General features: G+C 51.2%; 1 protein-coding gene across 9 annotated transcripts in view; it reads left to right on the top strand.

Annotated features, from left to right (window-relative positions):
* RIPOR2 (RHO family interacting cell polarization regulator 2) overlaps positions 1-15216 on the top strand; it is a 213623-nt gene that overhangs the window by 124518 nt on the left and 73889 nt on the right. The window contains exon 1 of one of the 9 annotated variants that reach the window (XM_013060811.2): positions 1925-2160. The exons of the other annotated variants lie outside the window; for them this stretch is intronic. The gene's annotated coding sequence lies outside the window, so the exon portion shown is untranslated. Of the gene's footprint in view, positions 1-1924; positions 2161-15216 lie in introns of those variants that run through there. 9 annotated transcript variants of the gene reach the window in all.

The raw sequence follows: 15216 nt of genomic DNA, 5'->3' as shown, positions 1-15216 counted from the left end.
TCTTTTAAAAGATGACTTTTCTGTATCGGTTATCTATTCCTGTGTAAGAAATCGTCACAAACATAGCTGTTTCAAACAACTGTGAACAAGTCTCATTAACACTCTTGAATCTTGGTTTTCCCATCCATGAAATGGGAGTGATAACGCCCCCTGCTAAGGTACAATCAGGAATAAATGATACAGTGCTTGAGAAGGACCTGCTCCGAGGACAGAAGGGGAGGAGAAGACAGTCCATGAACTGTCGTGCTTGGCACAGCGAGGCCGGACTCGAGACAACCAGCCTTGCCAGGGACTTACGTGTTGGCCAGAATACCAACGCTGAACACATGGGATAACCTGCTGGGCCCACTGCAATGTTCCCGTCATGCGGTTGACACATTTTCTCCTCTGCAAGGAATGCCCTCATGGGAAGACTGAGAAACTGTGTTGTGAGTTAGAAGAAGGGCAAAGACAGGTGGCATCTTGAGAAACCAAAGGCTCTGACTATCAAGGTGTTCGAGGTGTTCCAGGTTCAGGCCGCCCTTCCTGGTCTGAAGTGGAGACCAGAGCCAGCTTGCTCTCGGGTGAGCTTTCTTTCTTTCTTTTTTTTTTTTTTAATATTTTATTTATTTATTTGACAGACAGAGATCACAAGTAGGCAGAGAGGCAGGCAGAGAGAGAGGAGGAAGCAGGCTCTCCGCCGAGCAGAGAGCCCGATGTGGGGCTTGATCCCAGGACCCCGGGATCAGACCTGAGCCGAAGGCAAACGCTTTAACCCACTGAGCCACCCAGGCGCCCCTCGGGTGAGCTTTCTAAACGTAAAACACGCTCCGCTGCTGTTATATCCTTAGGTGGGCCGGGATCCGTGGATCAGGCTAGATCTTTGGCTCTTCCTATCCAGGGCCTGAGGAGGTGGTCTCCTTCCCACAACTGGATATAGGGGTTCCCATGTTGACACAGTCCCCTGGAATATTCCCTTTGGGTCATTGTCTACGCTTGTCACCAGTTCACTCACAAAGTTACTGAATCCCAAGCTGGGTCGGGTGAGGGGCTGCAGAGATGCACCTGCAGTTCTGTGTTATTTAACATATCCTAAATACACAGTGTATTCAGTGGATTTACAGGCAGGGAAACCCAAGCCTAGTATACATTCCCTGTTTAAGCGGGTGGCAGAGAACTTGTCTCAGGGTCTACAGACTCCCAGTCTCATACAGTATGCGTTCACTCCAAAATGCGCTGTCAGACCCACGCGTTCCCAAAGGAAAGCTTTATGTATAGTTCAAATCCACCAAAATGAAACAAAACCACCACCACCCCCACCGTTTCTCCTCATCATCAGATCAAGATCTGTCTACCCGACAGGACCTAGTGAAGGGCCCACACAAAGCGGGACTCCCCAGGGGGGGCTTTCCAACACTACCCTTGCCTGGAACAACCAACTTCACCCCGCCCCCAACCCCCCCCCCCCCACACACACACACACGCACACACACACGCACACTCTCAACTCTCTCTCTCACACACACACACTCACACACCCGCCGCCTCGGCTGCCCCCGCGGAATGTTTTCAAGGCGCACTCTCCATTCCAAATCCCAGACGGTGAGCTGAAAGGGTCTCTCCTCGCGGGGCCTCCCCTGCCCTCTCCCTCCAACGCGCTCTATGCCGGGCTCGCTCGCCGGCGCCAATTCCCCGGGTAACTCCGAAGCGGCCCCACCGGCTCCGCGGAGCAGCTCGGCGCGCCGGCGATCAGCTGGAGGCAGAGAGCAAAGCGCAGCCTCCCCGGAGTTGCACTGAAGTGACTGTCAAGCAGCTGTCTCCCCCAGCCCCCTCCCTGCTCACACGACGCGCCGGGCCCGCGGCCGCGCCGCCCCGCCGCAGGCTCCCCGGCCCCCGCCCCTCCGCCTGCGCGCTCCGCTCCGCTCCGCCAGGCCAGCCTCGCGCCCGCCGGCCCCGCAACTGCACCGCGGCCGCAGCCGCCGCGAAGCCGGAGGGCCGTTGGGGGCTGCTCGCGGGGACACCGCTGCCTCCTGCGGCCTTTTGTCCCTTCCGCCGTGGGCGAGCTCGGCGGTCTGCAAAGCTCGGGGTGCTGGCCGCCGGGAAACTGCGCTGGCACCGAGGCTGTTTCACGCCGGAGAGCCCAAGGGTCCCCTTGTCATGAGAAGGAGCTCTCGTCTTTAGGTATGTGCGCCTTCTCGGGGGTTCTTTTTTGCTTCTGATTTTGCTTGCAACCCGGGTGAGGTCGGAGTGGCCAGGGGGCGTGCTGGGCTTGAGTGAGCGCCGCGGGTTCGGGAGCCGTTCCGAGTGGGGGTCCCCGGCTTGCTGCGCCCACAGGGGCGGGCCGCGAAGTTGCCCAGGGAAAGGGCACACGCACTTCTGCAGGCCGAGGAGAGGGGCGTGGGGGTGGGGCGGGGTGGGTGGGTAGAGGGTCTGACCGACCCCAGAGATGGTAAGGAGCCCCGGGCAGTGCCTGGGGAGGTGGGGGGGGCAGACATTCCGGAGCGTGGACATGTCGGGTCCGACGGGTGGGTGCTCTGGGAGTAGCAGGGCCAATGCCCTCGGGTGGGTCCCCGCGACCCGCTGTCACCCAGTGACTTCCGGCACTCTGCACGCCTGTTCCGTGTCCAGCGAGGGCCGGGATCTCAGTGTCCAGCGGCTTCGCTTGCCCGAGGCGGTGGGGTTGAGCCTGGGTAGAAGCCAGCCTCTTCATCGGGGGTCTAAATCCACGCGGGTGGGGTGGAGTGGGGTGGGGTGGGGGACCCAGATGACAACTGAGAGAAGAGGCAGGCAGGAGAAATGCGGTGCACGGATGCTGACCTGGGGCTGGATACGTGGGGGGAGGGGCGATGCACCTGAGGCCAGGAGCGCCCTTCGAGTTTCTGTGTTTTGGGAGGGGTCTGGAGAAGAGAGGCAACTGCAGCTCTGTCACCGCGAGACTGTCGCCGCCTATCCTCCTCCCCAGGGCATTGGGGAGCAGAGAGAGGACACCTCATTTATAAGGGAGTGGGGGGATGTCTGAAATTGCACAGGCGGCACCCTCCAGATGTGAAGGAGGCAGAAGCCTATTAGAGTCCTTGGTGCGAGGTGGCAGCTCCCTGCGGGGCAAGAGAGCCCTCGGAAAAGCAGGAGAGCCAGGCTGATGGGGGCGCCGGGAAGGGTCTGCAGAGGAGGATTGGCAGTGTCAAAGCTTCTTATCCTGGAGATAGACATTTGTGTTGCTTGAGTGCTGAGAGGAAAGGCTTAAGCTTGTGACTGTGGGGTTATGACTGTCCCCGGAAACAGGCTGGGCCATCTTTCCTCCTGCTCCACCTTTAAAGTGCTCAGATCATGCACTTGGTTGAAGTTCTGGGACTGAGGCAGATCACTGCCCCCATTTCCAAAGAAACTGCGTTTGGCCCTCTCTGGGGGACTGGGCTGGGCAGCTTGGGTCAGCATCTGCCCCTTTGTTACCTGACATGCAATCAGTTCTTACTTTTTGCTTTCTGTCAGGTTTCTCTGGGTCTGAGAATGTACCTGACCCGGGTATTCACTTAGCTGCCTCTCCCTCTCGCTCCCGAAGCCTCGTTGGACCAGACTCTGAGTTGGCCCAGGAGCAGCCACGGGCTCCAGGCATTGTCTCCATCTCTCTGTTCCGCGGCTGTCACAAGCAGGGGGCGTCACCGTGAACTCTGTAAGAACCAGCGTGGCCAGGCTGTTCTCCAGTGGTTAATTAGGAAGCAGCCAGTAGCCATATCCCTTCTGTAGGGGCAAACTGCAGGGGTGTGTCCAGGCAGGGTAACGGCAGCCAGGGGAAGGGCCTCCCTCCCCTCTCTTCAGCACTTCCTCCCAGCCCAGCCCGCAGGGTCACGTCTCCTGTGCTGGGCTTGCCCTTCAGCTGAGATCCTGCCAAAGTACGGCTCTTCCCCAGGGAAGGTAATGCCTGTGCCTGTGCAAACTGTCTCCAGTGGTCAGTTTAGTAAACACATGCATGTGCTGTCTGTGTTGCTTTTCCAGAAGGACCCCCCCGCCCGCCCCAACTGGTATTGCTCCTCTCTCTCTCGGCCACGCCAATGTGAGATTTCGCTGTGAATGTTCTATCCTTAGTATAAACGCAAAGAAATACTAAGCCGGGGCAAAGAATAACCGAGAGCACGTGCTAAGGACATGCACAGCGTTCTGAGTGCCCAGACACGGGTTCCAGAAGTGGCTCTCCTTCCTTTTGTTGACTGCAAAGTAAAATTCTTTCCAGCAGGAAAGGGACCCATTCCCCTTTCCCGGGTGACCTGGAGAAGCTGGAGAGGCTGGGAAGGAGCTGTTTATGTCTCTACATGTTGGTAGCTAAACTCACATAAAAATTCCAGCCTTGAGTCTTGAAGTCCTGCCCGTGACTGCCAGGTGACTGGCTGGGGTCCTGCCCGTGACTGCCAGGTGTCCTACCCCACATCTGAGTCACTGTAGGGAAACATCCCAACTATGGCAAGAGCCCACAGCCCAGCTATGATACCAGCCACCGGCTGAGCCACTTCTCTGTTGCATTTTGGTTTAATTCACAGATTATGGGCTCATCTTTCAGCGTCAAGAGACGCCAACCCAGACAAAAGCGGTTACAGAGAGTGAGCAGAGCGGCCTGCAGGCTTCACACTAAGTGGTCAGATCAGCAAACAGCAGTCCCTCGGGTTGAAGAGCTTGCAAACCAGTGTTTTATCTTACTGTTGGTTGCATACAGTGCGTTGGGGCAAAAAATAAGAAAGCTGATTTTGTTTTCATTCTGAAATGAAGGCAGAAGTCTACAACCACTTTCTTGCTTCTCTGGGGGAGGAAGTGGTGGCAGAAGTGAAAGTCTGTTTTATTTACACAGTGGGTGCTCCTGGGGGCAACAGCACGTTTGACTTCCATGGAGCTTCCTCTGCCCTGGTGGCCGGAGCGGGGCCTCGTGCTCCTGAAGGGCTTCCTGACCACGACCACGGCTGTCTCCTCTGCCGAGCCGGACTCCACCAGCCGGAGGAGAGAGACAGCTTGTGTTTGTGGCCATTCAACCAGAAAAGAATACCAGCTGAAGACAGACAATGGAGCAAGGGAAGAGGGGGTGGGGGTGGGGAGAGGAGGTGCGGATAGGCCAGCAGCACGTAATTGGTTCCCCAAGGGCAAATCGCAACGTGCAGTGATGTCATAAAGCTGTTGTCATGTGAACCCCACAATGTGGTTGTCAGAAAGCTCTGTTCCGAAAGGAAAATGATTATGAGTATGTGCCTTTCTTTCTTTCTTTCTTTTCTTTCCCTCCCTTCCTTCCTTCCTTCCTTGTGGGCTCCACACCCAGCATGGAGTCCACTTGGGGCTTGAACTCACCACCCTGAGATCAAGACCTGAGCTGAGATCAAGCATCAGATGCTTAACCAACTGAGCCACCCAAGCATCTCTCTCTCTCTTTCTTTCTTTCTTTTTAAAAGATTTTATTTATTAGAGAGAGAGAGAGCACATGAGTGGGGAGAAGGGCAGGGGAAGAAGCAGACTGCCTGCTGAGCAGGGAGACCACCGTGGAGCTGGATCACAGGCCCCAGAATCACAACCTGAGCCAAAGGCAGACCCTTAACTGACGGAGCCACCCAGGAGCCCCTCTTTTCCTCCTCCTCCTCCTCCCCCTCGCCCCCTCCCCCCTCCCCTCCCCCCTTCCTCCCCCCCCCCCCCCCGCTCCTTCTTTTCCTTTTTTTCATTTCTCTCCACTTTCAAAATCATATCCTGAGAGGCAGTTTCTTGGGACACTATTCTACCCCCTAAAGTGCAGACCTCACCCCTGTGCACATGGAAACATTCAAGTTGATACAACTGAACACAATCACTCAACACATTGATCTTCAGTGACTTAATATGGAAACACCCACATGTCTTCTTCCCTCCTGGGATCTTCTCTCTGAGCCCACAAGCCCTCTCTGGGTTAAAGGCCAGGGTCTTTTGGTCACAGTCCACTCATCCCACTTTAGTTGGAAATGTTTCCTAAAAATGAGGAATGTTTTTCTCAGAGTTTTGCGGGCTATCCAGAAAAGATTGTTTTGCATATGGCCCAATGCTCGGCTGCCCTCCCTCGGAGGAAACCCTGGACCCGTCAGGAAAAGAAGCGACTCCAACTGATTTTATTGTGCATTACTTACGTGACACTGATGAGGACTGTGTGGAGGGGAATGTTTTCACACGTTCATTACACTAATTAAAAAAGGAAATTAGATTTTCTTTTAAACAGTGAAAGCAAATGAGATGCAATGTGTCTGTGTTATGTTCCCCAAGATCAAAACCAGCTCTCTGCTAGACCGAGGAGGGAGGAGCCTTAGACAAAGGGAATACTTTTCACACTATTTAGCATTCAAAAATAGAATATAGTGATTAACAATCATGTTTATTTCTGAGGTGGATTTGAAGTCCAGGTCTGCAGCGTTATGTAATTGAGGGGAGTACTGATTTTTTTTTCTTCATTTTAAGCACCTGCTTACTAAGAACTCTTCTGGGATCTGGCCAAAGTTAGCTTTTTCATTCAATATTAAAGTGTAAGCTACTGATTCCATGTTCCAGGGAATGCACAGTCTGGAAGAGAAGTAGGAAGGACCCAGTTGTGTTGAATGGTGTGCCGTCCACGCGCGTCTTGGTTTGTCCTGTGTGCATGGGACAGTAAGTTCCGCAGTCACCCTAGAAGTAAGGGCTCTGAGGTCCGAGGAAGGAGAAGAAGGCTGGGCAGGAGAGATTTCATTGCTGAGCCTGTTGGAGGCATACAGATGAACGGGCGGGAAAAGGGGAGACGCACCACATGGGAAGATGAGACAGACCGTAAGCTCCCCGAGGACACAAAGGTGCCATATCCCTCATTCCTATGACCTCAGGGCTTGCTGCACAGCAAATAGGAGGCATCAAGTATTAACTGACTGCCTGTGACTTACTTTGAGACTGAGGCCGGAGGTAGGAATGCTGAGGGCAGTGAGGAGGCCTGCCTGGCAAAGATTGGATGGGAACAATTATGAAGTGAGGCTATTAATAATGCCGAGAATGCTAAAACAAAGCTGGCAGTGATTGTTCCAAAAACCAGTCTATGCGCAGAGAAGCGATGTCGTGTAACTCTTTCTTGTATAGGCCACGTGTCATTGGGGTTTAATGCCACTGGTGTGCACCTCTAGCCTGGAGGTGATCTCTTCCGTCTCCAGCAAACTGTCCAGGAAGCAGCTGAAGGAACAATGACCCCATTCTCTTTAAGCTTGTTGTCTTCTGTCCTTGTCCTCTAGGAGCGCTTCTGGAAGGGAGGCAAGGGCAGGAGTGTGGGGCGGACGGGGGGGCAGGGGGTGCCTTAAAAATACAAAAGCAATGCAGATGAACACAAAAAAGCATATGCTTTTTTTTTTTTTTTTCCCCTTCTCTTAATTGGAGGAGTCAGTTCAAAGTGATCGTTTTGTGGAGCTGATGCAAGTCCCGGGAGGTTATTCCCAGTATAACATTTGATTTGACTGTTTTTTGCTACATATGAAGGCCTGGGGTTGTCATGGCCTTGGCTTTAACTGCACCGGTCTGCCTTCTAATTAAGGTGACACACACTAGGTGCCCTGCTGGGGTTTGCGGGGGTTCAAGGTTGAGGGCTCTAAGTGAAGACTCCAGGACAACGACCAGCCGATAACCCTTCAGTGGCCATACTTTTCATTTATAAGGTTATCGGTAGCATTTAAGCCATTTTGGAATGACTCCTGTCTTCCCAAGTTCTAAGCTAATGTCATGTTGTCTTGGTGATGTTTCATCCCCAGAAACAAGCGGAGCTTAGAAAAGAGAGAGATACAGGTGCAAAGGTATAGCGCTGTGAACATGCCTCAGGGTTCAGCTAAAATAAAATGGCTTGCAGGATTGTTGGGTCACGCTCCAGGCCGAACTTTCCAGAACAAGGCTGAAAGTCACATTGTGTCACTAATGGAGCCCCTCACTGTCTGAACAACCATCAAGAAGCTGCCGGGGATCTGAGAAGTCACTGGCTCCGGAATGAGGCTGTGCCACAGCCAGGGTCAAGAAACAGCCGGTCAGGAAGCCAGCACAGAAAAAACCAGGTGGTCTACGAGGGTGGTTGCCAGCAGTCCCCATGAAGAAGCAGAAATACAGCCCAGCAGGCAAGATAAATTCCCCCTGCCCCAAAGACATCCACATCCTCATCCCCAGAACTGGGGACCATGTCATTTGATGTGGCAAAAGGGACTTGGCCACTATAATGAAATTCAGCACCTTGAGGTTATCCTGGATTCTCTAGGTGGGCCCAGTCTCCTTGCATGGGTCCCTCGAAGCGGTGAAGCTTTTCCAGCTGTGGTCATAGGACTATGGAAGAGGGCAAGAGAGAGAGAACATGGCCCACTTTGGAGATGAAGCCAGGGACCACAGAGAAGGAATGTGGTGGTTTCTAGAAGCCCAGAAAAAGCAAGAAAACGGATTCTGTCATGGAGCCTCCGGATGGGAACACAGTGTGCTAAAACCTTGAGTTTAGCCAGGGGGACCCATGTCGGACTCCTGACCTCCAGAACTGTAAGATAATAAATGTGTGACATCGGAAGCCACTAAGTTGGTAGGAATTTGTTACAGCAGCCGTAGGAAACGGATACATGCAGCCTTCTGCCTGCAGATCTCATGGGCTTGCTCCTGGTGGAGCTCCCCTGCGTCACACGGGATCCTGGCTGCAGGGGGTTCTAGCAGATGTCCCTGGTGCTCCCTGCTTCGGCCGGAAGGCATCTACACAGGGGCTGGGGCGATGTCAAGTGCAGCTGCTGTGGGAAGTCACGGGAGCCTGGGCAGACACAAGTGTGCGCAGGACACTCCTAACTAGCCTGGTCGGAGGGACCGCAGCACGAGGGAGAACAGAAGTAGATGCCTGAGATTTTCAGGAAGTTTAGCAAGTGTCACTAAGTCATCAAAGCCCAAGGCGGGGGGAGAGGAGAAGGCATCAGAAGGCATGCTAGACGTTCCTGTCTGATTTGTTGGAGATCTTTGGCTGGGTGGGATGAAGGAGAGATTGTACATAAAGATCAGTGTCACGGATAAATACTGGTTTTCTGTAGCTTCACTCTAAACTATATACGGTCAGTCTGGAGGGCTGATGATATTTTCCAAAGATGTCTCCAACGGTATATCAACCTCACGACAAGTGACTCGGAGACTTGAACTTGGACTTCAGGAACAGTAAACTGTTCCTGAATAAACTGCTCCAGTAAAAGTTCCCAAGGGGAAATAAAGTCCAGGTTCCCTTACCTCAAAGTGTGACTTTTTCCACTAAAAGAAAACGTGACCTCCAAGGCTAGATGGGTCCTAGAGGGCAAATCAGCTTCCCCCTTATTGTCTGGAATGCTGGTTCCTGAAGGTGTTAGCTGTGCTGAAAGCTGTCTGACTTTCCCGAAGCTACCACAGCCGGAGGAAACCCAAACCGCCAAGCACAGGGATAGGCTGGAGACCACAGGGAGAAAGAGACATGCCTGAGCAGCTCCCGGCTGCCCACCATCAGACAGCAGACCAGACCCTGAGCCAGAACCATCCAGTGGGGGAGCCCTTCCCAGTTCCTGACTCACTGTTGTTGTTTTAGGCCACTCCGTGTGGGGACGGTTTGTCACCGGGCAAGAAATAGCCAGATGGATCCACACAGTCACATGCAGAACAAAGGTCAATTAAAACCATCTTGTGTTATTCCCGTCGTGTTTCTTCACTCTGAGGAAACCCCATGACGTTGTTAGTCGTAGAATAACCAGAGCTAAAACCCACCTTCCCCTCCTGTAGAGTCTCAGCCTAAGAAGCTCATTCCTGAAATGTGTATCTGAAGGGGGCGCCTGGGGGGCGTCTGCTAAAACCCACCTTCCCCACCTGCTAAAACCCACCTTCCCCTCCTGTAGAGCCTCAGCCTAAGAAGCTCATTCCTGAAATGTGTATCTGAAGGGGGTGCCTGGGGGGCGTCTGCCTTGGGCTCAGCTCACGGTCCCAGGGTCCTGGGATTGAGCTGCCTGTTGGGCTCACTGCTCAGAGGAGAGCCTGCTTTGCCCTCTGCCCTCTGCCCCTCCCCCGGGCTCGTGCGCTCGCTCCCTTTCTCTCTCTCTCTCTCGAATGAATAAGTACAAAGATCTTTGAAAAAATGTCTATCTGACGCCCACTGGCACACATTTTGGTTTGTTTGTTTGCATGGAACAGGTAGCATTGAGGGGTTCAGACTAGCCTAATCCAACATGAATAAGCAAAGAGCCTGTAACTTCTTTTTATATATTTTTTAAGTTTGTTTGTTTCTTTCTTTCTCTTTTCACTGAAGTAATCTCTATGCCCAGCGCAGGGCTTGAACTCATGACCCCAAGATCAAGATCTGCACACTCCCCTGACAGAGCCAGCCAGGTGTGCCCCAGAGAACTTCTTTTTAAAGTAGAGCTGCCTTAGTGTGGCCAGTAGAGGTGCCATAAACCTTGTGAGGGTCCTCACCTTGGGGACTGAGGACTTGGCCACTGCTGGCCTGCAGGGACCAGCCCCTGCAGGCTGACTGCCTGCTTCTCTTTCTAACACCTCTTTTCTGCACATGCCTTCTTCCTGACACCTAAAGTTGACTGTTCCTGAAGTCCAAGTTCAAGACCCCCATGACCCTAGACTCCATGATACTGCCATATGTTCTGTAGATGTGTGTGGTTTTCACACTGTGTCCCACTGAAGCCACAGAACCCCGTGACGTAGCAGGACTCCCATTAATGCCCCTGGCCCCCTGGATTGGGAAACAGAACGTGAAGGTAAAGTGGGGTGTCCAAGGTCACAGCGCTAAAGGGGCTGAGTCAGCATTGAGTGTCCGTCCCTGCTCCTCGTTTGGGGCCTGTTGGCCCCAGAAGGTCCACTCAACCTGCCTGTGTGGCAAAAACGTCGTGAAGCTGGGGAGAGGGAGAGGTGATTGGTTCTGTCTGCCTGCCACAGGCTCCCACCATAGTGAGGCCTATTTGAACCCACATTCATCGGGAGCCTGAAGTCTGATGATTTTCCCTCATCACCTGTCTAATGCTCTCAGCCCGATCTGTATTTTGCACGTGGAGACCTACCCCTGTGATGTCAGGAACTGTTCCTGTTTCAGGCTCCCATGACATTTCCAAAGAAGTTTGACCTTTGAGTTTTGTCATAACGGTCTTCGGCCTAAAATAGGATTGAAATGACATGGGCTGTTTCTTTTTCGAGGGTTTGTTTTTCTGTTGTGTTGGGTTTTGTTTTGAGGATCCTCAGTGTGTGCGTCTTCATATTAAAATATTTTCCAGATGTAATTTTTTTTTTTTTTTTTTTGGCTCTGATGGTTGCAGTGACTCTTTCCCCACTGATGGAAGAGGACATTCAAAACAGAAAGAGACTAAGGGACTGCATTAACTCACAATGCTTCCATGCATGTGGATATGCAGTTACCAAGCTAGAGGTACTGAGAAAACCCGATTGAGGAAGTGTGTAGTTTATCGCTTAAGGAGATCGTTTTATCCTTTACAGTCTGACGGGGGGAGAGTAGACCCAGGTAGGCCTTGCACGCATACTCCATCACCTGCCTGTAGGTAAATCACATGATCCTGAAGGCCAGGCCTTCCAGGGCACAGGGGTATCTGAAGTCACTGCAATTTTTTTTAAAGATCTTATTTATTTATTTAAGTGAGAACCAGAGAGAGCATGAGTCGGGGAGGGGACAGAGGCAGAGGGAGAAGCAGACTCCCCAGTGAGCAGGGAGCCCTACTCAGGGCTTGATCCCAGGACCCTGAGATCATGACCTGAGCTGAAGGCAGATGCTTAATGACTGAGCCAGCCAGGTGCCCCAAGTCATTGCAGTTTTTTAAAATAAATGCAAATCCTGGGGTACCTGGGTGGCTCAGTGGGTTAAAGCCTCTGCCTTCAGCTCAGGTCATGATCCCAGGGTCCTGGGATTGAGCCCCACATTGGGCTCTCTGCTCCAGGGGGAGCCTGCTTCCCCCTCCCCCAACCCTGCCTCTCTCTCTACCTGCCTCTCTGCCTACTTGTGATCTCTGTCTGTCAAATAAATAAAAAACAATCTTAAAATAAAATAAATAAAACAAAATAAAATAAATGCAAATCCTGAATTATAGATGCGGGTACATGTGTGTCATACGGCATGCTGACACCAAGCCCCCACTTATGTTGTGAAACACCCAATCTAAATAAAAATGTTTTCTGTAACAGTAACCTAAGGAGTCACAGTGACCACTGAATAGCATTTACAGTGTGTCAGGCACCTGTGTTAATTCCCAGAGTCCTCGCGAGGTTCTGAGGTCATTCCTATTAGCATCACCAGTTTATAGATTTGAGACATGAGACCCAGCGAGACTGGTCTGAACAGAGCCCAGTTTTAAACCGGGGTCCTCTGGGCTGTGGCCGTGGGCGGAAATACACAAAGACCCCGAATTCGGACTTCCCACGGGAACTGCCAGGGAGGGGCGTACTCAGGAAGTGGGGCCCCCCTACACGACGGAGCTGGGCTGTGGTTGCCGGGTTGCCGACCCTCGCGATGCTGCAGAGGCCCGGGCCACTCCAGAAAGAGGGACAGAAATGGAGACAAAGCCGAGGAAAAAGGAATTATCCACTCCTTTTCATAAAGACTATTGTCTGATCCATACCCACATGTAAAGTATCCCCTGATCTGTTTTGTCTTAGTTCCTGGATGTAGGAAAACAAGATCATTGTTAATTCATACGGTTTTTAAGTGATGCATGGGAGATGTATCTGGGGTAATTACCTGCGGTGGAAAAAAATGAATCCTGTCAGCTCTGCCTCATTGTTGGATGGTTTGCCCCTCCGACTCCCTGTTGAAAAAGATTCGAAGTGGCAGCCAGTGTGTGGGAGATGCACACTTGCGTGGGCTTGTTAAATGGAGTATTCTTTTCCCTTTGATGTGCATCACGAGTGGAGCCCTCCGATCAGCTTGACGGCATTTGAATAGGATCCCCAGAACAATAGCCTTAATTGACTGATTTAACTCCTGGTTCATCTTTTCCAGAAGTGCCCATTCTTTAAATCTGTGTGAGATAAGTTACCTTCCTGGGCCCCGTGTTAGCCTGAGTCTAATTTCTTTTGTGGGAATAATTCAATGGGAATGATAATGATTTCCTTTGTCGACACTGATGGGGGATTTAGAATCCTGGATCGCTAGCTTCCACCCTGTCTCCAGACCTCCGTGATCCAGTGGCTTCTGAAAACTAAACCTAAAACCAGCTGGGTGGGAATATCCTTGTGACTTCTGTCAAGCAGTAGATGGTTTGAACTCCTATACAGTAGTTCAGAGAAGAATAAAACTTGGTAAAAGTTTGCTTAAGAAATTATACTCTATCGGGGCTCCTGGGTGGCTCAGCAGGTTAAAGCCTCTGCCTTTGGCTCAGGTCATGATCCCAGGGCCCTGGGATCAAGCCCCACATCGGGCTCTCTGCTCAGCGGGGAACCTGCTTCCCCCTCTCTCTCTGCCTATCTCTCTGCCTACTTGTGATCTCTGTCTGTCAAATAAATAAATAAAATCTTTAAAAAAAAATAAATTATACTCTGTGACTTTTCAAGCATTTGAGACAGGCTATAATAATGTACAGTTTATTAAAAAGAATTAATGTTCATGCTACAATTGAGCTGTGACTTTTGCTCTGAACTTCCTTGAAGCCAGGCAAAAGGGAGTCCATGGTAGATTATCACTTAAGTTATTGCCATCAGAAAGATGGACATACAGAGCAGCAGTTCCTCAGAAGGTGGATTCCCCTGGCATTGAATTATAAAAGAAATCTCTTGGGGCACCTGGGTGGCTCATTCTGGTTAAGTGTCTGCCTTCGGCTCAGGTCATGATCCCAGGGTCCTGGGATAGAACCCTGTGTTGGGCTCTCTGCTCATCGGGGAGCTTGCTTCTCCCTCTGCCCCTTCCCCTGGTTGTGTGCGCGCTCTCTCTCTCTCAAATAAATAAATAAAATTTTTAAAAAAATAAGTTAACTAATTAAAAAAAAAAAAAGGAAATGTCTTATATAGGAACTTACATGTAGAAGTGGTTAAACCGAGCTAGTTAAACAAATGCCTTGCAATGAAGTTCAAAAGACAACACCTTGGGTGTTGAATGCCACTCCAATTTTCTTATCCTTCCAACTGGGTTTCCCCTAAGATCCAAAAGGAACAATCAGAGGACAGTTCATGAAGGAGAAAAAGAACATGTGTATTTGGCCCTCAGTTGCTATTGTTTGGAAAGCAGTGACCCGTTTTCCAAGGCAACGTGACATGCCCTAATCAGATTCTGTCTTCAGGTGCAGCTGAGCATCACTCACCCCTTGCCCACCCTCCTCATGCACCCCTCCCAGGGGAGCCCAGCTCAGACAATGGAGCTGCAGTTCCAGGATAATCTGGTTATTGTGCCAGAATTTCTCACTTGAGATTTTAGGTTCTAGTACGACCAACTCAATCAGCAAAATAAATCAGAGCCTAAAAACATAAAACTTGCATTGTTTAGGTAAGGCCATTGGGGTTTCTATTCTTGACTTTGATGAGGATGACAGTGATGATGATGGCAGTGATGACGGCGATTATGGTGATGATGGGATCGGCATCAGTTTCACTTTGTGGCTGGCATTTTGCTTTACAAGCCTGATGTCCCTTAATCCTCATAAGGACTTTAAGACACAGATATATGGTCTCCATTTTACAGCAGAGGAAACCATTGTCCCGAGGTCAGTGTCCCAAGGGGAGGATGCATACCAGTTGGGTGAATGCTGACTAATTCTGTAACCACATACCATACGGCTTGATGGGTCTTTGTGTGCGCATATGTGTTTAAACCTCTAGGTCTTGCTGCTTGCTTATTCTCACTTGCTCCTTCTCTCTACTCCTTATGAAGATGCTGGCTGTAGGATTCTCTAAGATGCTGTATAACCTGAGACCCTCTATCAACCAGAGCTTTGGGGGAATGAAATGGCTGAGTCCACTCAGCAAATTCGTGATAATTACATGTACGTTTACATGTGCTCTTCATTTTGCTGGGACAAATGCTCTCACGTAAACCATATTCCTTGACTCTGGACGTACTAACAGAGGCGTGACTATAAATTTAATATTACCTTTTCTTGCGGCGAATATTAATTGTGGCATACAGTGTAATCTGGAATCCAGCTCTGGAGGGTGGCAAAAGGCAGGGGTGTGGTTACTCGCATCTGGCCACCCGTCCACACTGGTGCCCCCTTTCCTCTTCACCCTGGGTACCCCAGGCTGAAAAGCTGGAGGGCATCTACTCTTGGGGCT

Source organism: Mustela putorius, unplaced genomic scaffold (assembly GCF_011764305.1).
Source record: "Mustela putorius furo isolate JIRA1106 unplaced genomic scaffold, ASM1176430v1.1 tig00000831_pilon_pilon_pilon, whole genome shotgun sequence".
NCBI classification, from domain to species: domain Eukaryota; kingdom Metazoa; phylum Chordata; class Mammalia; order Carnivora; family Mustelidae; genus Mustela; species Mustela putorius.
The sequence above is the reverse complement of the archived record's forward strand: the minus strand, read 5'-3'. Positions and strand labels throughout refer to the sequence as shown.